The sequence below is a fragment of the Gossypium arboreum genome, chromosome 12 (genome assembly GCF_025698485.1).
Source record: "Gossypium arboreum isolate Shixiya-1 chromosome 12, ASM2569848v2, whole genome shotgun sequence".
NCBI lineage: Eukaryota > Viridiplantae > Streptophyta > Magnoliopsida > Malvales > Malvaceae > Gossypium > Gossypium arboreum.
In genome coordinates, this window is record NC_069081.1 from 110,768,849 (window position 1) to 110,793,472 (window position 24,624).

Sequence of the window (24,624 nt, forward strand, 5' to 3'; positions counted from 1 at the left end):
ACATGAAGTGGCTAGCCATCATGTTGTTGTAGACAATATGAGTACTTGATATCCATAATTTATGGTACAAATTGATACAAATTGATAATGGGTTAGGTAAATGTTCCATGATAATGGATTAGGTAAATATTCCATGATAATGGGTTAGGTAAATGTTTCATGATAATGGGTTAGGTAAATGTTTCATGATAAGAATTTCATGTCTTTTGTATTAAAGAATTAAATGGATGAAATATGAAGTTTTATTAAAAGAAAATGGGGTGAAAAGAACAAAGTTTTGTCCATCTTTGTTCATCATAGCTAAAAGTTAGAGAAGAGAAAGGAGAGGAGAAAGCTCTTGAGTATTTGGTCATTAGGAGGAGGAAAATTGAAGGTAAGTTCTTGCTACCTTGCTTCTATTTTGAGGTTCATGAGTTCTTTTTGATTCTACCTTAACTCTTGAAGTATATTTTGATTTTTAATTGTGTTGTGAGCATTTAGTCATGAATTAAAATGAAGGAAATGGTTGTTGGTTTCATGTTCTTTTGATGAAAAATGGAAGATAGGTAAAGTTGAGCCAAACAAATGAGCATGCATGTGCCTTAGATGTTAAAGGGAAAAATCAGCTAACATGTTGTGCTTTAAAATGATGAAATGGAGATTATACTTAAGTAAAATCACAGATATGTGATGATTGATTGGTGATATACATGTTTAAATAACATGCATGCAAGGTATGTGTGAAAGAGTGATTTGGTAATAAATCTGCTTGGGACAGCAGCAGTAACGTGACTTTGGAAAATCACCATAAATTGTGGGAGATGAATTAGAAGCTGAATAAATTATGTAATTAAAGCTTAATGAGTCTAGTTTCAAATGAAATAAACTAGAACATATTTTGAATTCTGTACAATGAGAAATTTGATTCGTAATGAAGAGTGGTCAGATTAGTCAAACAGTGAAACATGGGAAACTTTGAGAAAAATCTGGTATTGATTGGCTAAACCAAAAATTCTGAAAATTTTATGGATAGAAGATATATGAGTCTATTTTCAAGGAAAATTAACGGCACTTGATTTGGAGTTTCGTAGCTCCAGTTATAAATGATTTAGTGACTGTTGCTCAGAAAGACAGCTTGCAATGAAATTATGATTATGTAGTAAACATTGACAAAAATTTGTTAATGAGTTGCTTATTGATTTCTTATAAGCTTACTATGATCTGTAGGTGTGGTTGACCGAATATTGTAAGGGATTAATACGTAGTTCGTATTTGAATAGTTAGATTAACGTGTTAGTAATCCAATTGTAGGCGGTTTGTGTGTGGATCTCGTCAGCATATCGTCGCAAACAGGTGTGTAACTAACACCCTCTTTCTTAGTCTGGATCGGCAAAAGTCGAAAAGTCGAAATGTCGAAAACCGGTATTTTGTAGATTTACGAGTGTGCGAATGCTCGTGAGGTAAATCGATTAATGTTTTTGGTAAGCTGCAAAATTTGGACTGCAAAGTGTATGATTTCTGTGCCCTCGATATTTTTGGGCTTAATGGGCCAAAATTGGAATGATGGGCCAAAGGACCCAATTCGGTAAGAACCCTCGGTACGTGATTCTGTAGTACGTGAAAGGTAGGAATATGCATGAAAAACCCTAAAATAGATAAATTACTGAAATACCTTTAAAAGTGGAAAATTTACGCTTTACCCCGGAGATAAATTACCAAATACCCCTAGGGTTAAATTGACCTAAATGCATGTTTGATCGTTGTTATTTATCGCATGCCATGTTGTTATTATCTGATGCATGGGATTGGGATATTGACGGAGGAAGTCTGAAAGTGGCTTGTCCACGTCTTGGAGGCTTTGCCTCAATTCTATCGTTAACCTGAGCGTTAAAGGTCAGAATGTGGAGTGTTGATGGGTGGGTTGAGCTATTCCCCACATGGAGTGTATGGCTGGTACGGGTGGAGTGTAGTGGTTGGTGGGTTGAGTAGTCTCCCAAATGGGCTTGCATATGTTTCTCGATGTTGCATGTATTTTGAAATGGGCCTATGGGCCATACTTGTTATCTGAATAAGGGCTAAGGCCCAGTTTATTATAATCTGAAAAGGGCTTTGGCCCAAGATCACCAAGTACCCAAATGGGCTTGCATATGTTATTGATGTTGCATGTATTTTGAAATGGGCCTATGGGCCATATCATTATCTGAATAAGGGCTAAGGCCCGGTTATTGTAATCTGAAAAGGGCTCGCCCAAGACCATCATACTGAATGGGCTTAGGCCCAATAGGCTTGAGTGACTTGGACTTTGAATGGGTTTTCCTTACACCGAGTTTCCCAAACTCACCCTTTTATTTTCATCCACGCAGAAATCCCCAACCATAGTGGGCTTGGAGCCGTGAGGGAATTCGAGTGGCCACCCGCTCGAAAGTTTGATTTTCTTCCGTGAACTAGACATCTTTTAATTACGTTTGAGGTTTTGGGCTTTTAAATGTAATAAAGCCGCTTATTTATTTTTGATGGTTTTATTATGTATTACTAAGATAGGTAATACTTATTTTAACTGTTGAAATTAGATAGCTTTAGGCGCGCTTTCAAAAACAACAGTTGATTTCAAAATAACACGACAACAAGCAAAGCTTCCGCAATGAAAGTATTTTCCAAAATTAATCACTTTTCCTAAAATGACTTAATCGAATCGGTTTCCTAGAAATATCCATGACGTTAAGGTGTGGCAATGGCGGTATGCATGTCTAGGATTGGATCCGAAGGAGGTTGGTACTTAGCAATCCGATGGACTCACCACCTCTTTTCCGGTTTCCTACCGGTGCACACTTCCATTCACTTTAACCCTTAATGAATTAATCTTTTGAACATCAAGTACGATTTTCTAGACTTAGAATGGAATTTTTTTTTTACGTTTTTGATGTGGCATGCTGGATCCGGCCATAACTTCTGGGCCGGGTTTGGGGTGCTACATATTGTAAGTTCTTATCCCTTATTTTCAATTTTGTTTATTTCATACTTGTTTATCTTAAAACTTATATATATGTTATTCTGTCTTACAATAACCTATTTATGTCTGGGTGAGACTATTGACTTTTTAAAGTAAGAACATATAAAGATAACAGATGGTTTTAGATACTTGAGATAAATTTCATGGAAGAAACTGATTGTCTATATAAGGATAAAATTTGCAATCATGCTATGCATATTGATTCTAAAATGAAAATAATATTTCAGCTCTTAGTAAGGGTTTTAATAGTTTAGTAGATATTACTTCTATATATTTTCATAAGTTATATAATAAAGTAAGTAAAATAGAATAGTAAATAAATAATTTAGGAGAAGTTACTGAATTAGATTTGAACAACGAATCTAAAGAAATCTTATCTGAAGTTAATAATAAATTAGAACAAGTTCTTATTAATAAAAATATAGAACAAGAAATAAATTTAGGACCTTTATATTATGGAAATAATAACATAATATTAACCTTGTTAGAATAATAAGACACTTCCTCGTAAGAATCGTCTTCTAAAAATAAAAGACATAAAAAAACCTGAAAAACAAAAAGAAAATATACTTATCTACAAAAATATGATTTCTAATCCTATAAACAACTTATAGAACATTGGAAGAAAAATTTACTAAGACATCGATAAAAATGAAAGCATAGAATATCTGAAACTAATAGAACAACTTTATAAAAATATAAAAATTTGTTTACATTATTTAATTATCATTATATGTTAAACTATGACACTACTGCATGTAGTAGTAGTTCTAATAATTCTCTATGACACTACAGACAGTAGTAGCAGTTCTAATAATTCTGATAAAAATTCTGATAATTCTATAAATTTAGAAGACCTAAATGTTACAAGTTACAAATCTGATGAAGAAAATACTTCAACAGATGAAGAAGAAAATATAGAAATACCAGAACCAATGGATACTGATCAAACAGATTATAATCCTCATTGGAAAAAGTAAAATAGAGCTAGGTCGTCAAAAAGATGATTATTTAAGATCTTTTCATAAAAACTATGAACAATTTGAAAATACAACTAGAATTTTTGGTAATAAACCGAAAATATTGCTACTAATGAAATAAAATCTAAAAATTTAGGAGAACCATCTATTCAACCAGTCCCACGTAGAATAGGTGGTCTAAACAAAAGAAATGTTGCCCAAGGAGGAATATTTTTAGATCTAACTAATATTTCTATAGCAGACTATGAAAAAACCATAGATGAATTTTTAAACTACTTTGTTGGAATATTTCAAGTAGATGTTTTACAATTCCTGTAATACCCCTACTCGTATTCATTGCCGGAATAGGGTACGAGGCATTACCGGAGTTTACGAATTAATTTTTTTTTTTATATTCAATATAGCCCCTTTATAAATATCTAATCTTCCCTGCAATATTAAATCGAGACCAATCCACATCAACCAAATCAATTCAACATATTTTCAAGATAAATTCATGCATATTTATAAGATAACGTCATCACATATCTAAAACCAGGTTTGTTAACCATACTAATGGCTAACTTTACATTCATTTGACGTTAACATTTACTTTATTAGCTTATACATGCCGTTGATTTCCAAAATAAAGTTTCTTTATATACCGAAATCCTGAGGTTGACAGTGTGATGTGTCTCCGACCAAATCCGACTTCCGAGCTCTTAACATTACAAAACAGGGAAAAAGGAAACAGGGTAAGTACTTTGTGCTTAGTAAGCTCATGTAACAAGAATTATACTTACCTAATATTTTCAATACAATATAATAAACATTCCTATATCCTATCCATTCAATGCATTATTACCCTAATATGCACAAACTCAACATTCAAGTTAGTAAAATAATTTCCATGTGTCAATAATATATATGATGATTGATGAGCTCATCAATACCATGATTTCCATTTCCTTGTTATTTTTCCATATTTATCCCGTTGAATTTCTCGGAATTTCGATGGATTTTCAGAGGTACACTTTTAGTGTACAATTCCGGGTCCATCAATTCATATTCATGTGCGCACATTTCCATTTCAGAGAGCACACTCCCGCGAACCTCAACCTTGCAGTGGGATTACCAGTCCAGGCTAAATCCCCTGCAACGACAATTACTCTAATGAGCTTGGATCTGAATTACCATTCCAGGCTAAATTCAGACCCTAATTCGGATTACCCGTCCGGGCTAAATCCATTTTCCACGTATTCTTCGGGAGGGCTATATCAGGATAGGATCACCCGTCCGGGCTAGATCCTTTTTACCGTCAATTCCTTTTCAGAGATCCATCGAATTTTCCTTTCATTCAACCGGGATTTCTTCCCCTTTTTATCAAATATATCAATGTTTCACCAATTTTCATACAATGAATATTCAAATCATATTCACATAAATAACATACAATCTCAAGCATTTAAGAATATAATTCAAGTTACATGAACTTACCTTGATACTTGTTCGTGTATAAAAATCTACAAATCCTGAACTTTTTCCTTTCCTCGATCTAGCTTCGTATTTGAATCTTCTGGATCTAAATAAATAAATTTAATTATCAATTTAATACATTTCATGCTCATATGCAACAATTTCTGTAATTTCATTATTATTATTTATAGTTTATTCAAAGCTGTCTATTTGAGTCATAGTCGCTAAATTATTTATAACTTGAGTTACGGAACTCTAAATTAAGATCCGTTAATTTTCCCTGAAACTGGACTCATATATCTTTTTACCATAAAATTTTCATAATTTTTGGTTTAGCCAATAAGTACATTTTATTCTTTAAATTCACCCCTGTTCTGCTGTCTGACAGTTCTGACCCTTCTTCACTAAAAATTAATTATCTCTTCATACAGAATTTGAATGATGTTTTAATTTGTTTCTATTGAAAATAGACTCATCCAGGATTCTAGACATATAAATTTAAGCTCCTAATTATTTTTATTCAATTTTTTTATGATTTTTCAAAGTCAGAACAGGGGAACCCGAATTCATTCTGACATTGTCTCACAAAATTCATTATATCTCAAAATTTACAAATCCATTGCTTACACTATTTCTCTATGAGAAACTAGACTCAATAAGCTTTAATTAAATATTTTTTTCATCTTCTAATTCGATTTCTACAATTTATGGTGATTTTTCAAAGTTAGTCTACTGCTGCTGTCCAAACTGTTTTTGTGCAAGTTGTTTATTACCATTTTTCCCTTAACCTTTTAATAAATGATAATTTCGTCCCTACTCAATTAGCCTCTCAATTGAGCTGATTTTTCTCAATTAACATTTTATTCTATCACCTTAAACTAGTTTACAACCTTTAGGAATCAGAATTTCAGCAATAGACTTTAATTCCAAGCATTTTCAGAATTAGGTCCTAAAAATCAATTTCTATTGAAATTACCTAATAAAATCATCTCATAAACAAATTAAAGCTTTAATTTAATTCTATTTCATCATAAACTTACAGCACTCAACCATGGTGACTTTCAATTTCATCCATGAAATCAAAAACTAATGAATTTAATAGTAGGACCTAGTTGTAAAAGTCTTAGAAACACAAAAATTACAAGAAAAAGGCAAGGATTAACTCACTTGGTGCAAAAATTATGAAATACCAGCTTATAGAACCCTTCTATGGCGTTTTTAGCTGCTGGAATTGAAGAGAAATGAAGAGAAATCTAGATATTTCCTATTTAGTCCTAGCTTTATTTAGTTAATTTTGCAATATTCTAATTTTACCCTTAATTTATCAATTTTTCTGCTGATTTCATACCCTTTCCGTCCAGCCTAAATAACTTTTGAGTCTAATTGCCTTTTAAATCCTTTCTAATAACTTTTAGACTCTTAAGCTATTTAATCACTCTGGCAACTTTTACACCTATTACAATTTAGTCCTTTTCATTTAATTGACTACCCAAACATTAAAATTTCCTAACGAAATTTTAATAACACATTAATAACATTTCATAAATATTTATAAAATTATTTTTGACTCAGTTTTACGAGATAGAGGTCTCGATACCTTGTTTTTACCCAATTTCTTCAATAATTTCTTTTTCTATCTAATCACTAAATTGGTAAAATTTTTCTATCAATATTTTCATACGATTTTCCTATCATATCAATTTTCAAGCAAAAATATTGAAATAAATTTCTCTTTAAATCGGATCTATGGTTACGAAACCATTATTCCGATAACCTTGAATTTAGGTCATTACAATTCCTAAGAAGATGGGAAGAATCAGAAAAAAGGAAAAGAACAAATTTAAATTTAATATTCCATGTATTCCATATATTATAATATTAATTATTTGAGAAATTAATTTTATTATAATTTAAGTTTATATGCTACATACATCATAATATTAATGAATTTAAACATCATATATAAAATATCTAAAATCTCAAAAGCACTTTTTTGACAATAATGTTAAATGTTTCAATTTTTTATGTACTTACCTTTATATGAGTGTAGCATCACGATTTCTAGTATTTGATTTTTTGATACAATACCTAGAACTACCAATAGCCCATTCTCAACCCTTAAATAAAAGGATAATTCACTTTAACGCACTCAAACTTACGTCCTCTTGCACTTGGAACAATGAGGATGCCAACTGAGCTAAGACTCAATCAATTAAATATTTCAAATAAAATATTTATCTACAAGATAAATTTTAAATTCAATCACTTTAATATTAATTTAATATAATACTTATTAAACTTAATAGAATATTTATCTACAAGATAAAAATTAAATTAAATTTAATAATAAGATAATCATTTTAATATTAAATTTATTAAAATAACATTATTTTTAGAATAGTTAATCTGAAATCAAATTATCCTATGGAGTCCGGGTAGGAGTGCGATTCTTCCGTTACTCAACCACCGAAGAACCACTATTGCCGACCATCCATCAACCACTGAAATGCCACTGTCCCAACCCTCACGACACCCTCACGGCACCCCAACCGATCCTGTCCAGCCATCGGTTGGACCGTTGACCTGGTTTCACATACCAGGTTTAGTTTGACCAATTTTAGGTCTCAATCTCGGTTTTTGATTCTCAGTTCTAATTTTCTATCTTAACTCCAATTTTCAAGTTCAATTACCCATTGGACCAATTGTTTGACTTAAAAATTAATTTCCAAAAATGTCATATTTATTTTTAATTAATTTGATTAATTTAACTTTACTTGATCAAAATTAGTTTTTCCAAAAATCACTGAGATTTTCCAAAATTAATTTTTAAGAAAATTTTTTAATCAAATTCTCTAGTTGAAAATTTCTCACGATCGCCCAATTCAATTTTACATAGAATAAATCAACTCAATTAAATTATTTCCAAAGTCGAAGAAATTTCTTCTGATTCAAATGCAGTCCGATCGAGTTTTTGTTGAGCTAGCAGAGGAACCAATCAGACATATACAATTAGGCTTGAGTAATTACAATTATGTTCAGAAGCATTATTCTGATAATTTGCAATTTACTTAATCCTGGAGTTTGTCCACAAGAAGTACCATGATTGAAAACTCTTCATTGTATACTCTTTACGAAAGCAATTCATCTATCTACTTTGTCTAATGACCTCGTTATATGTGTGTTACCCTCACATGATATCCTTGATTTCTTTGAGTTAAATTTGTTCACTCAATACAATCATATTTTATCTCGTTGTCACAATTATGTCTTCTTAATAATTAATATAATCGCCGTCAACAAATGACTATGATAAATTTCTCATTCAAGAACTAGCAACTCGTGGTCACATTCTATATTTATCAATTCACACAATGCTAATGAGAGGATATCGTTAACTCTTTAATTGAGCTATGAATTCCATTGTTACTAGTAAAGTCATGTCATACAATAGTCATGTATCCAACATCATGTCATACAATAGTCATGTATCCAACATCATGTCATACAATAGTCATGTATCCAACATACCTGCTATAAGCTCGATCATCTTTAAAGCATAAACCTTTACTTATATTAAAATACACGAGTTACATAAGCATGGTTAATAACTAACTCAAGGTTTAGTTAAATCACACTATGAACGTCACAAGTGAATTAATACACAAATGAATTCAAAATTAATTCAACTTGGGTTGATGGAAAGTCTTTCATGAATGTATATGCTCCGCTCCTTGCCATCAATTCAATGCACCATGTGCATTTAATTTAAATATTAATGCAATGTACTTGTAGATTACCATTCGACCATACATGTATATTCCTTAGCTTGGCAGAATATGCTTTTATTCTTGAAGGTAGATATGTAGCCTTTCATATATACTAGTCATACATTGAGCCCAATGAAGGTGAAGAGTTGGTGGTGCATGGTTTCACATGGTGTAATGTATCAATTGAAGTCGAATGATCTTTGCTGCATGTTCCTTGTGTGGTTGACCATGGAGATGTACCTAAGACATATTAAAATACTTTAAAAAAACATAAAACATTAAGACATTAGAACGTTAAGACTTAAAACAAATAAGACATAAAAGCATTAAACATAAACAAAACATAAAGACATTAAAACACTCATGAATGCATTAATTAAAGGGACTGAATCTTGAAAACTAAGTGGTCGAATGTTAGGATCTGAATGGCCACTTCTAGAATGTTGCATTTTCCTTTGTCTTGTTGGATTGGAATTTTGGACTTGAGCTTCTCATGTTCGACCCAATCTTCTTGGGGCGTCCCATGGATAGCTTTTTTAGGTCGTTTAGCCCTAGCACTTGTGAATGGCCCATTCGACGTTTGTAAAGGTTCTTTGGAGCCTGGGAATGACCTGTCTAATATTACCCCAATCATAGGTGCACTTGGAGTTGACCCAATTGAAATGAGCCAACTTGTAGATGACTTCATTGACACTTGAATTGGATCCTTAGCCCTTGAAAATGACTCGATGACCAATGACTTCATCAAAATCAATTGCATGCTTAAAATTGACCCATAAAAGCTTGGAATTCTTGGAATGTAGAACTAATGTCAATAATTGCAATATAGAACGATCGTAAAGCAAAAAGAAAGAAAATAAGAACACATAGATTTTACGTGAAAAACCCTTTTGGGAAAAAACTACTGGTAGAGGAGAAAAAAAATTCATTAATGTCGATTTCGAATGATACAAAGGCGTTTAGACTACATTTATTTATAGGTTAAAAAAATCTTATTCTAATCAATGACAAATAAATTAAGTGTAGTAAGGTTGAAAAACCTTATTCTAATCAATGTAAAATAAAATAAGTATAATTCTATATGGATTTTACTTTTATTTTATTTTACCATTGTATTTTATTTAACAAGGATTCAAGTCACTCAACTCTAACAATTTCCACCTTGACATGAATTCTCAATGTACAAGTTCTTCACCACGAACTCTCAATGAACAAGTTCTCCACATTTCCATGAAATCTCTTGAGGGGTTTTTTCAATAACAAACTGTAATAGTCCGGTTTTGACCCTAGTCGGAACAGTGGTTTCGGGACTACATATTCGAGTCAGAAAAATATTTAAATATTATTTTTCATGTTTATGATATGTGAATGAGCATGTTTGAAAATCTCGTATGAAAATTCGAATGTTTGTGTGTTTAATTTTGAAAAATGACCTAATCGCGTAAAATGTGAAAGTTGCTTGCTACTTGTTAAAAGTGCTTAATTGATTTGGCTTTATGATTGTGAGGTCGTTATGAGGTTATTTGACAATTGAAGGAATTAAATGACAAAAAAAGGCATGTGTTTGGTGAATGAATAATTTTATAACAAAGGGTAAATTTGGAAATTAGTTAATGATTGTTTTATAATAAAACAAAAGCATAAATTAAGTCATTTTCTTTCATCTTTGCCGAAATTGAAGAGAAAAGTATAGGGTTTATGTGTTTGAAGCATTCGGCCAACATCTAGTTTGACTAAAGGTCTGTTTTTGTTCGGTTTTTGATAATTTTTACGTTTTTGTAATCGTTGCTTCGTATATTATCAAACCCATGCCTTAATTTATGATTTTGTTAATGATTTTGAAATGTGCCATGGATAAATTCATGAGATTTTTGATGTTATATGTTGAAATATGAAAGTTTGATGTTGGATTTGCATGTTTTGTCTTTGGATTTTTGATGAATTTGAGCAATTTGGGCTAAATTGTGAAAATGTTATTTTGAGGGACTAATGTGAAATAAATGAAATGTATGGACTTGTATGAGATCTATGAAAATTCGGCCAAGCTTGTGTACAAACAAATTATATGTATTTTGTGATTTTGTGAATGAAGAACTAAAGTGTCAAAATGTGAAAATGTGAGGACTTGTTTGCAAAATGCCCTAAATGTGTGTTTGTGGATTGTTTTGAATGAATTTGTGATTGAAATGGTTAATTTTTAATTGAATTATATTGAGAATTAAAAAATACGGATTTAGATAGGGGGAAGTCGGAAGTCGTTGAATAGTCGACTCCGTGTTCAAATCCGTACGAGGTAAGTCGATATACAAATAAGCTTGTTTGAATTGAATTATTATTGTTCATTTGATATTGAATTGTGATGAATAAATGTCTGAGCTAATTAAATGCTATCCGAGAAAGTATCGACAAAGTTACGACATCCGAAACGCCTCATACAAACCTTAGGAATTGTTAGGATACATATGTCATGACATAGGATTTCCGATATCTGTTTTGCGTGTAAGACCACGTCTGGGACATTGGCATCGACTTTTGTTTTACGTGTAAAGCCATGTCTGGGACATTGACATCGTATCTGATTTCGTGTAAGACCCTGTCTGGGACAGTGGCATCAATGTTTGATTACATGTAAGACCACGTCTGGGACATTGGCATTGTATATGTTCTCTGAGCTATCCGCGTATCTTTACGTTTCCGAATGGTTCAAACGGGCATTCCAAAAAAATGAATAATTTGGTGAAATCATATCAGATTCAGGTATGTTTACTTTGTATAGCCTATTTGAGAATGAAAGGTAAGTATTTGAATATGAGATTTGTGTAAGCATTGGTATACAAAGTATAAATGATTTGATGATACTTATTTTCTTTGAATGATATGTTTATTTGTATATGGCTTACTAAGCTTTTGAAAGCTTACTTTGTGTGTGTTTGTATTGTTTTATAGATATCGAAGCTACTATGAGCTCGGGGATCATCGAGGATCGTCAACACACTATCGAACCTTACTTTGGTACTTTGAACATGTATATATTAAAGTATGGCATGTATAGGCTAGAAGTTGTGGAATTATGTTTTGTGATGTACATATTTAGTCAAGTGATATGGCTAGTTTGTGTTTGAACTTATAGTTTGATAATGTTATGTGATATGTGATGCTAATGTGAAACTGTGGTATGTTTTGGTTGGCCAAAAGAAATGGTCAATGTTGAGAAGTTTTGGTAAGTATTGAACAATTGATTGAATGATGTATTATTGATCATATGTTTAGGTATGATTTTAGCTTAAGTTTTGTTATGAATTGAGATTTGAAATGATTGATAATGTTATTGCATGAATTATGTATGATTTGGTATAGATATTGGCTGAAATGGTTGTGCATATATGTTTGGTTTGGTGTTTGTAGGTTGACCCAAATTGGGGTAGCAAATTGGCTATTCAAATGGCCTATTTTCGTCCACACGGGTAGAGACACGGGCGTATGTCTCAGCCGTGTACGACACACGGCTATGTGGCACGATCGTGTATCCCTTGCGGTACCCTACAATTGTAAGTCAGGCTCGAGCACGAGCAAAGCACACGGGCGTGTGGCTAGCCGTGTGGCCCAAGTCAGACTCGACCACGGTCAAGGCACATGGGCGTGTCTTGTGGCCGTGTAAGCAAGTCAGTATGTATGCCCTGTTTTGACACGGCCTAAATACACGGGCGTGTCTAGTGCCATGTAAGACACACGGCCTGATTACACGGGCGTGTGACCTGTACTTGTTTGAAAAATGTTTAAGTTTTGAGAAAATTTTGTATGTCTTCGATTTAGTCCCGACTCTTTTCTGACGCATGTTTTAGGTCTTGAAGACCTATATAAGGGACTCTATATTGATGTTGATCTCTGATACTTTGATGTTTATGAAATGAAAGTTAAATGTTACGATTCGTCTGGTAATGCCTTTAACCCTAGTCCGGTGACGGGTACAGGTTAGGTGTAACACCCTTATCCCGTAACCGTCACTGGAATAGGTAAGGGGCATTACCAAACAGACAGAACATTACAGATTAATACAAAATCACAGATATCACATAATATTAATGCACAAGCAAATCAACAATTCATCCCTTATGGAGGTCTCCAAGACCTAAGACATACTTTTAGAAAAGGTCGGGACTAAACCGAACACATTCAGAATTTTCAGAACTTAGAAAAATTTTTCAATTCTGTTTAGGTCACACGCCCTTGTGACCAGGCCGTGTACCTCACACGGGCACCAGACACGCCCATGGTATCCAGCTGTGCCAAAGCAGAGTATATATACTGACTTTTACACACGACCAACAGACACGACCGTGTGCCACGGCCGTGTGATACTTAGCTGGTTATTGACTTAAGCCCACGGCCATATGACACGCCCATGTGTCTTAACCGTGTGATCTTAAGAGGTTACTGCTTTGCATACACGGCCACAAGGCACGCCCGTGTTCTCTAACCGTGTGGCATAATGCAAGCTTGGTTTAAGCCAATTTGCCACCCCTTTTTGGGTCATTCCTACAAGCTATTAAACAACATTTATACCAAAATTTTCAGCCAATTCCATGTTCAAAACATGCTTCATTATAACTAAATCATCATCATTTAATAACCTATTCAAATCCATACCAAAACACATTAAAAATCTTATTACAACAACATGCCAAAATGCTCATTTCATAGCTCACTTATGGCACCTTCTAACTCATGTTTAAACTTACTATTTCCTCAACTTGGCATATTTCAAAATGACCACCACATACAAGGCCATATAACCATTACAAGCATACACAATTTGGCATCACAAACCATTTACCAAAACTAAGCACAAACATATCATTTGCTAGCCGACTCTCATGGTATAACATATATATACATATCAAAACTTAAATACATAGACATCCTAGCTTATACATGCCATACTTAAAAATATTTACACTTTCAAAAGTACCAAAATAAGGTTTGATAGTGTGGTGACAATCCTTGACGATCCCTGAGATTTCAGCAGCTTTGATATTTATAAAACAATGCAAATACACACAAAGTAAGCTTTCCAAAGCTTAGTAAGCTCGTACTAAAATCATCAACATTATATAAAACATAAACATCAAACCATAAGTATATAAACATTTTCAATCTTTATGTTCATAATAATCCACTAAACTTTACATACATAATATCATCTACCACCTAGGTATCGTACATACCTGAATCTTCCCATACTTATTCGTTTTCATTCTTACCTCTTGATGAATATTTTAAGACTTTCGTACATTATTCATACTTTAAACATCCGCACACTTAGTGCTTAAGGATTAGCCGAATCTAGAATGATTCCACACACTTAGTGCCCTTTCCAGTTAGCCGAAGCTAAATTGGTATCGCACACTTAGTGCCTCATAAAGCCAAAGCTAGTTTCAATCGCACACTTAGTGCCAAATACTATCGATTCATCATCGCATTCATTTAACCAAGCATATATATATATATATATATATATATATATATATATATATATATATATAATCTATGTATATTAAGACATCAAAATATACTTCATATCATATCTTAAGTACGAACTTACCTCGTACTCGGAATTTGTCGACTCGGACTATTTATTCTACAACCTTCGATTTCCCTCGGTCTAAGTCGGAATTCCTCTTTTCTTGATCTATAAGGATTCAAAATTAACCCATTTATTCATTAAATCATTCAAAACAATCCATATACACACAATTAGGGTATTTTACAAAATAACCCTTAACTTTTCACATTTCGACACTTTAGTCCTTAATTCACAAAATACATAAAATACACAAAATTTGCTTGTACAGAAGCTTAGCCAAATTTTCATGACTCATATACAAGTCAATACATTTCATTTATTTCACATTTTAGTCCCTCAAAATAACATTTTTACAATTTAGCCCAAACTACTCAATTTCATCAAAAATTCAAAGACAATATATAGAAACCCAACATCAAGCTTCCATAATTCATCAACTAACATTACAAAGCTCCTAGTTTCATCAATGGCATATTTGAAAATCATCACCAAAATCAGAAATTGAGCCATAGGCTTGATAGTATACGAAGCAACGATTATAAAAACGTAGAAATTATCAAAAATCGAATAAAATACATACCTTAATTAAGCCTTGAACTAGTCGAAACCCTAAAGCTCTTTTTCTTTTATTTTGTTCTTCAAATTTCAGAAATATAACATGATAATGGCCTATTTTCATGCTTTGTTTTATTTTATTAAACATTATATGCCATTTACCAACTTTTCCCTTAATATTAATATATAAAAAATCCACCTACTAATGTCTATACTTGTCCATGCATTAGTACAATGGTCCAATTGCATCATAAGGACTTCATACTTAAAAAGCCACATCAAATAGACACTTTAACAACCAGCACACAGCTTTTACATTTTACGCAATTAGGTCCTTTTTGCAAATTAAGCATACAAACAGTTAAATTTTCACATGAGACTTTCACACATGTAAATTCACTTATAATAGGCACGAAAAATAATATTAAAATATTTTTCCAACTCAGATATGTGGTCTCGAAACCACTATTCTGACTAGGGTCAAAACCGGACTGTTACATTAGGGGTGTTACATGAACACCAACCAAGTGCAAGCAATGCTCAAAATTAGTTATAAGAAGTGACTTCGTCATCATATCTGCAGCATTTTCATGAGTGCTAAATTTTCTCACAACAATATCACCACAAGTAATAATATCACCCACAAAATGGTACTGAACATCAATGTGTTTAGTTCTCTCATGAAACATTTGATCATCGTAAGGGAGATGACATTCTGATTATCACAAAACACTATACTGATTTGAAGGTCCTTACTGAGTTCACCAAAGAGTCCTTTTAACCATGTAGCTTCTTTACAAGCCTCAATAATCGCCATGTACTCAGCTTCAGTAGTAAACAAAGCAACTATATTTTGCAAAATGGCTTTTCAACTGGTTGCGCAACCCCTAATAGTAAATACATACCCCGTGAGAGAAATTCTTTTATCAAGGTCTCCAGCAAACATCAGTAGTGCCTCGTAAGTATCTGAAAATCTACTAAATTGCTTTTCAGTGTTCTTTACTAGGATTCTCTATGTATCTACTAACTGCACTAAGTTTATATGATAAATCTGGACATGAGCAAACCATAGCATAATAAGAAATCTCACTGCACTAGAATATGGGACACGTGATATGTAGTCAATCTTATCACTTGATTGCGGAGACAAAATTGATGAAAGTTTGAAGTAGGTTGCTAATGGAGTACTAACAAGCTTGGCTGTAACATCTTCAAAAACCCTTAGTCGTAAAGAATATGAGATAAAATTTTAGTGAAATAAGGTATAAGATCAAAGAAAATGAAAGTTGCAAGATATCAAAAGAGAGTTAAATTAAGAAGCATGACATAATGTATAATTGATTTCTCAATAAAATGATATAAATATGACAAAAGAGAATATTGTGGAGTATTAAAAAATAATAATAATAATTAAGAAGTAGGTTTTAGTATATTGATTTGAAGTAAGGACTAAATTGTAAATATGTGAAAAAGTTTTGGCTCAAGTGTAAATATTTAAAATTTAGGGGATCAAAGTGTAAAAATGAGAAAATTGAAGGAGCAATTGTGAAAATAATCTAATTTACTATGATATGGAATTGGCATGCAGGAACTAAATTGAATAGGTGAAGAATTATGAGGAACTAAATTGTAATTTTACCAAATTAAGTGATGATTCAATGATAGAATTTTAAAAGATCATAAAGGGAAAAATAGTCAATTAGAAAGAAAGAGAACTCTAAAAGGCAATGATGATGTTGGAGATATTTTGATGATATTTTATAATTATTTAATTAGATAAATATTACTTTATTAATATTTTAATGAGATATTTTACTAATATTTTATTATAAATATTTAGTATAAGAGGAGAGGAAGATGAAAAAAAAATAGAGAGAGGATTCTCCCATCTTTCCTACGTGAGTGAGGGGGAGAGAAGAAGAAAACTTTATTGTCTTTACAATTTGGTCCTTCCACAAAAAATCTACCATTTTTACCAATAATTTCAAGAATTTTTCATAATCACCAATAGAGAAAAGTGATAAGGAGACTATGGAGAACAAGAAAATCACCTTGGATTCAAGAAAATGGAAATTGAAAGAGAGAGAAAATCAAGTTAAAGATTGAAATCAATAGGACAAGGTAAGAACATTAAGATTTTAATATATATTTTAAGTTTGATATTATTGAAAAGCATGAAAATGATGTTAAAGTAGAGTTTTCTTATATAAGGTTTTATGTTCTTGATATGTTAGTGAAGGGAAATAAGAGGAAGTGGTGGGAAATATTATAGAGAAAGGAAAGGAGGGTGTTATAAACTAGAGGTGTGCATAATGGGAGGGTTTGGGTAAAAATATAGGCCCGAAAAATGGGCTTGGACAAAAAACAAGGCCCGTTTAGAAAACGGGCAGGGCACCGGGTAAGATTTTTTTGGCCCAGTGCCCTACCGATTTTAATATTAAATTATTTTTAAATTTTTTATTTTTAATTTTAAGTAACTTTAGTACTTTGACTTTACTCTTTTGTTGTTTTAATGTTATTTTGATATTGTAAAACTTTTGTTATTAATATAATTTTGTTATTAATTTAGTTCTAATTTGTTTCAATTTTTCAATTTTAATATAATTACTTTTATTATATTTTTAATTTATGTATTATTTTAAGAATTATTTTAGTCTCATTTTTATTTATTTTTATTTTAATATTTGTTTTATGTTTTTAAATGTATTTGATTTATTATATTTTAATTTTTTATTTAATAATAAAAGCAAAAAAAATTAATATGGCTTGGCCAGGCTCGGGTATACTATTTTTTTCCCGGGCCGGGCTTGGACAAATTTCTAGGCCCATATTTCGGGCTGGGCCCGGGCCCTAAAAAAGGGCAAAAAATTTTTTATGGGCCCGGCCTGAACCCGGCCCGGCCCGGCCCATGCACACCTCTATTGTAAACTTGGTTATCAACATTTTGCATTAAAACAGTTTTGGATAGCATCAGTAGTCTGAATTTGAAAATTCACCAAAAATTGTAGGAATTAAAATTAGAGGTTAATTAAAGTATGAAATTAAATAATATTGAGTTTAGTTTTACATAGAAGAAACTATGTAAGCAAAATAATTTCATATTATGGGATATATGAATTTTTGTGAGACAATGTCAGATTAATTTCGGGTTCCCCTGTTCTGACTTTGAAAAATCATCAAAAATTGTAAAAAAAATAATTATGGGCTTAAATTTATATTTTTAAATTATTAATAAGTATATTTTCAATAGAAACAAGCAGAACCATCATCCAAACCCCGTACTAAGAGATAATTATTTTTTAGTAAAGAAAGGCCGAAACTGTCAAACAGCAAAACAAGGATAAATTTGAAGATTTTACTGTACTTATTGACTAAATTATAAATTCTGAAATTTTTATTGTAAAAATATATTTTAGTTTAGTTTCAAAAACATTAAGCGGATCTTAATTTAGTATTCTGTAACTCAAGATATAAATAATTTAGTGACTATGACTCAAGTAGACAGCTTTGATATGAACACATAAGTAAATAGTGGATGATCGCGTGGTTTCATGATAGGTTTTAAATATTTATAATTACTCGTTCTTGAACTAACTATTATCGCGATGTAGGCAAGTGTACCTATCGAACAGTAGTATAGTTTTAGCAAAACCGGATTGTCGAACCCAAAGAAACTAAAAGTACTAGTAATGACTGTCTTTTATTATCTAGCCTAAGAATAATGGGGTTTTGTTTTAATTAACTAATTATCTAAACTAAGAACGCACAGAGAAAAGAATTAAGAAATTGCTTTTGGGAAAAATCGATTGACTAAAGACAATACCTAAGGAAAAATCCACCTAGACTTTACTTGTTATTCTGGCTCCAAACCGGACGATTTATTCATTCAACTTGTTCCGTAGAGATCCCTAAGTTATGTTATTATCCCTATTCAAGACTAATAACGTCTAATCCCTAGATTGAATAACCGAGACTTTTCTCTAATTAACAACTCTAGGGTTGCAGTAACTCGATCTATGGATCCCCTTATTAGGTTTCACCCTAATTCGGCAAAATCTTGTCACCCTATTTCTAGGCGCGCAATCAACTCCGTTTAATTATGACAAAAGTACTCTTAGACAGAGTCTATTCCTCCTCTGAGTAAGAGCATGTCTTGAATCAGTATCCTGGGATATCAAAACAAGAATTAAGAACACATAATTAAGAACAAGTTAAATATTTATCATACGATTCAGAAAATAATAACAAGGTTCGTCTTAGGTTTTATTCTCTTTAGGTATTTAGGGGTTTTAGTTCATAACTAAATAAGAAAACATCTCAGAAGAATAACGAATACAAAACATAAAGAAAACCCAAAACTCCTGAAGGGAAATTTGAGGAGAGATCTTCAGCCTTGATGATGAATCCGGCTTCTGAGATGGATCAATCGGCTTCCTTGGAGTAATTCCTTACGCCCTATTCTCCACGTCCCTTTTTCTCCTCTTCTAGGGTGTATTTATAGGCTTTGGACTGCCTAGAAGCCCTCAAAAGTGGCCTTTTCCGAATTGGACTTAACTTGAGCTCGTCAAGGACACGCCCGTGTGACACGCCCATGTGCGATTACTTCAGGCCGTGTTCGAGCTTGTTAGAATGGCATGGGCATGTGCTATGCCCGTGTGAGTCGTGCTCCAATTCTGCCAGATTGACACGACCGTGTGGTCTGCCCGTGTGAGGAGGTCCAGGCCGTGTTGATTTCGTACTTTGGCCCATTTTCTTCGTTTTTGGTTCGTTTCTTGTTCCTTTCGCTCTCCTATGCTCTCCTAAGTGTAAAACATGAAATTAAAGCATTAGGAACATCGAATTCACTAATTCTAATGGAAAATCATCCATAAAATGCGTTAAACATGAGGGAAAAATATGTATAAATTACGGTTTATCAGTGGAATTATAGGTAATGTTACATATAAGCATGTTATATACTAAAAGCTAAATATTATAACAAATATATACATAAAGGATGGGGAATGGAGAGGAGGAGGAGGAGGAGGAGGAAAAATATATGAATATATATATAGTAGATGAATTTGAAATGTTTTGAAATGGTTGTAGGTGATGGAATGATTGATACATATGAGTATGTTTAAATTGATAACATAATAAGTGAATAATTGTTACTTGATGTGAATTCTTTGTTAAAATTTTATGAAGAATTAAATTGATTGGCACAATTTAGAAATAAATATGAAATATACATAAAGTGGGTAAACTAATTTTGCAAGTGCAAGTCCTCCAATGGTCTTATTTGTAAAATTTTAATATTTGTGTTAATTTTATAAACTTTGTTATATTTAATTGAATATCAAGCTTTTATAAGGACTTGAGATTAGAAATAGATGTAAGTGGATGATATGTAAAATGAAGTGGTGGTTATGACATCTGAATACAATTCAGGTAATGATATAAAATAAATAGATAAAAATAAAGCGTGGAACTTGTAGGAAATGGAGACGACGTCACGATTTACAAGTTCATCATGTCACGACGTGAAAACCCCCAATGTCGTGACGACAGTTCAAAAATTTTTATGCACTTTGCAATTTGGACTTTGATCAATTTTGGATGCTTTAATGAGCTCCTTTAACTCACAATTAGTTCTATTGTAAATTCAATTGTTACTAAAATTAATTAATGATCTACATTAATTAAATAATAAGATAAATTGATCTGAAATTTTCAATAGTTTCTTCGATAACAATGTGACATCCTCATACCTTGACTCGGCAATCGGGTCGGGTATGGGGGTGTTACATTGCTATTCTGCATATTGAACCTGCAAAAAACTTTCTCAATGTACCCTTTCTGACTTAAGTACAATTTAAATGCTTTTATATCTCTGAGAATCTCCATCCCAAGTATCTTTTGTACTGCTCCCAAATCATTCATCTCAAATTCTTTACTACGTTGGGCTTTGACATTTCTTATCTCTCATTTATCTTTAGCCACTATTAATATGTCATCAATATAGAGAAGTAGATACACAAAAAATTCATAACTGTTTTTCTTAAAATAAACACAACTGTCAAAGCTGCTTCTTTTGAAATCATGAATAGTCATGAAAGAATCAAACATCTTATGCCACTATCTTGGTGACTGTTTCAAGCCATAAATGGATTTTTTCAACAAGAAAACATAATCCTCATTTTCTGATATTATAAAACCCTTTGGTTGTTACATGTAAATATCTTCCTCAAGTTCTCCATGCAAGAACGTTGATTTTACATCTAACTACTCAAACTCGAAATCATACTTGGCCAAAATACCAAGCAAGACTCGAATTGAATAATGCTTCACAACTGGAGAAAACACATTTGTGAAGTCTACACCTAGAATCTGACTGTAACTTTTTGCAACCAGGCCCATTCTTGACATTTTTGGAGCCCTAGACAAAATAATAAATTGAGACCCCTTTTAAAAAATTATAAAATGTAATATAATAAAATAAAAAACTGAGGGCACTTTTCTTTTTCTTTTTCCTGCTTGCAATGAAGCGTCCATTAGAAAATTTAAAAAGGCTGAATTTTTTTCCATGTTAAAAGTTGAAAATTTTATTTTTGGGCCTTTTCTAGCTTAGGCCCTGGGTGGCCGCTCTTCCAAACTAACTCCAGGGCCGGGCCTATTATAACCAACATTACTTTACATATGAGTTCTTCAACTCCTACAATCTCTCATTTCTTCTTAAACACCCATTTACAATGAACAACCTTTTTACCATTAGGAAGTTTTACTAGATCCCATGTTATGTTCTTATATAGCAATTACATCTCTTCTTGCATGGCAATCATCCACTTTTCTGAATGTTTACAACTAATTGCCTCGAAATAAGTAGATGGCTCTTAATTTGCATCTATATTTTCAGCCACGTTTAAAGCATAAGCAACTAGACCAGCCTCGACGTGCCTTTTTGGAAGTTTAATTTCTCTTCTAGGCCTGTTCTTGGCAATAAAATATTATGCTGCTGATTGTGGTGAAAAAGCAACTCAACTCAAAGTTTCTATTTTAACTTGAGAAGTAGACTCTATTGTAGGTCCTAGATCAATCTAAAGCTCCACCTGCTTCACATGTGTGTTTGAACTTTGCTGGTCTTTATTGAAAAAGTCTTTAAAAGGTAAGTTAGGCAGAATAGCAATTTCATAAAAAACAAAATCTCTGCTAATTACAACTTTTCTCGTTTCAAGACACCATAACTTATACCCTTTAACATTATCCTTATAACCAGGAAAAACACATTTAATAGATCTAGGCTCCAATTTCCCATTATCAACATGAGCATACACGGGACACCCAAAAATATTCAAATTAGAATAATCAACAGGAGTACCAAACCATACCTTTTGTGGAATATTTTTTCAATATAAATGGACGGACATCAGTTAATCAAAAAACATGTTGCAAAGGTTACTTCAGTCCAGAATGACTTTGGTAAATGAGAATTCAACAATATGCATCAAACCTTTTCCATAATTGTTCTATTCAATCGTTCTGCAACGCCGTTTTGCTATGAAGCATGACGAACTATTAAGTGTCTCATGATTCCTTCTAATTTGCAAAATTTATTAAACTTATAAGAACATAATTCCAAACCATTATCTGCGCAGAGGTGCTTTATCTGTTTTCTTATCTGCTTCTCAATCATAGTCTTCTAATTCTTAAACGTGGACAACATATCACTTTTCTACTGTAAGAAGAATGCTCAAAATTGTATGGAAAATTTGTCAATGGTCGTCATCATATAATTAGCTCCACCCCTCGAAGGCATTTTAAATGGTCTCGAAAGATCAGACTGAATATGTAATATCTCGAAAATTTTTACAGTAAAATATAATCCGTGATATAGTAAAATAAGGAAATAAAGTGACAAAAAGGGAAATTTTGAGTTATGTCAATATTGAGAAGTATATTATGATATACTAATTCAAGAAAGGACTAAATTGTAAAAGTGAGAAAAGTTTTATTGCACAAGAGTAAATACTCAAAATTTGAGGGGTTAAAGTGTAAATATGAAAAAGTTGAAGGATCAATAGTGTAAATATTTTAAGGGTGGAATGATCTAGAAACTAAGGAAAATGGATGAATTAGGACCAAATTGAATAGATGAAGAACTATGAGTGACTAAATTACAATTTTACCAAATTAAATGATGACTCAATGATGGAATTTTAAAAGATAATAAAGGGCAAAATGGTCAATTAGAAGAAAGAGAGATCTAGAAAGTAATAATGATGCTAGAGATATTTTGATATTTTATAATTATTTAATTAGATAAATATTATTTTATTAATATTTTAATAAGATATTTTATTATTATTTTATTAGTATATAAAGAAAGAAAGATGAGAAATTCTCATCCATCTTTCATTTCTTTACAATTTGGTCCTTTTATAAAAAATTCACCATTTTCACCCAAAAATAAAAAGAATTTCTATAGCTACCAAGAGAGAAAAATGTTAAGGAGACTATGGGAAGTTAGAATATCAAGTTAGATTCAAGAAATGGAAGCTGAAGGAGAGAGAAAATCAAGATGAAGATTAAAATCAATAGAACAAGGTAAGTATATCATGATTTCAATATATTTTTAAGTTTGATATTATTGAAAAAGCATGGATTAATGTTAATGTAGAGTTTCCTTACATATGGTCCTATGTTCTTGATATGTTAATGAAGAGAAAACAAGAGAAAGTGAAGAGAAATAGTGTAGAGAAAGAAAATAAGGGTGTTATAAACATGGTCAATAATATCTTGCACTAAAACAGTTTTAGACAATAGCAGTAGTCTAACTTTGAAAAATCACAAAAATATAAATCGAATTATAGGATGAATAAAATATGAAATTAAATATTATTGATTCTAGTTTCTTATAGAAGAAATTATGTAAGCAATGGAAATGTAAATCATGAGATATAATAAATTTTGTGAGACAATATTAGAATGATTTTGGGTTCCCTTGTTCTGACTTTGGAAAATCATCAAAAATTGGATAAAAATAATTATGGGCTTAAATTTATATGTTTAGAATCCTGAATGAGTCTATTTTCAAGAGAAAGAAACAGAAACATCATTCAAATTCTGTACGAGGAGATAATTTATTTTTAGTGAAGAAGGGTCAGAATTATCAGACAGTAGAATAGAGGTAACTTTAAAGAATAAACTGTACTTATTGGCTACACCAAAAATTATTAAAATTTTATGGTAAGAAGATATATGAGTCTAGTTTCAGGTAAAATTAGTAGATCTTAATTTGGAGTTCTATATCTCCAT

At 31.9% G+C, this 24,624-nt stretch overlaps 1 long non-coding RNA gene across 1 annotated transcript; it reads left to right on the top strand.

The window, feature by feature from the left end:
* Positions 1–214: 214 nt before the first annotated feature.
* LOC128285174 (uncharacterized) lies at positions 215–1,535 on the top strand. Its single transcript, XR_008275614.1, has 2 exons — positions 215–373; positions 1,291–1,535. It is a non-coding gene; the product is annotated as an uncharacterized LOC128285174 (long non-coding RNA).
* Positions 1,536–24,624: the final 23,089 nt, after the last annotated feature.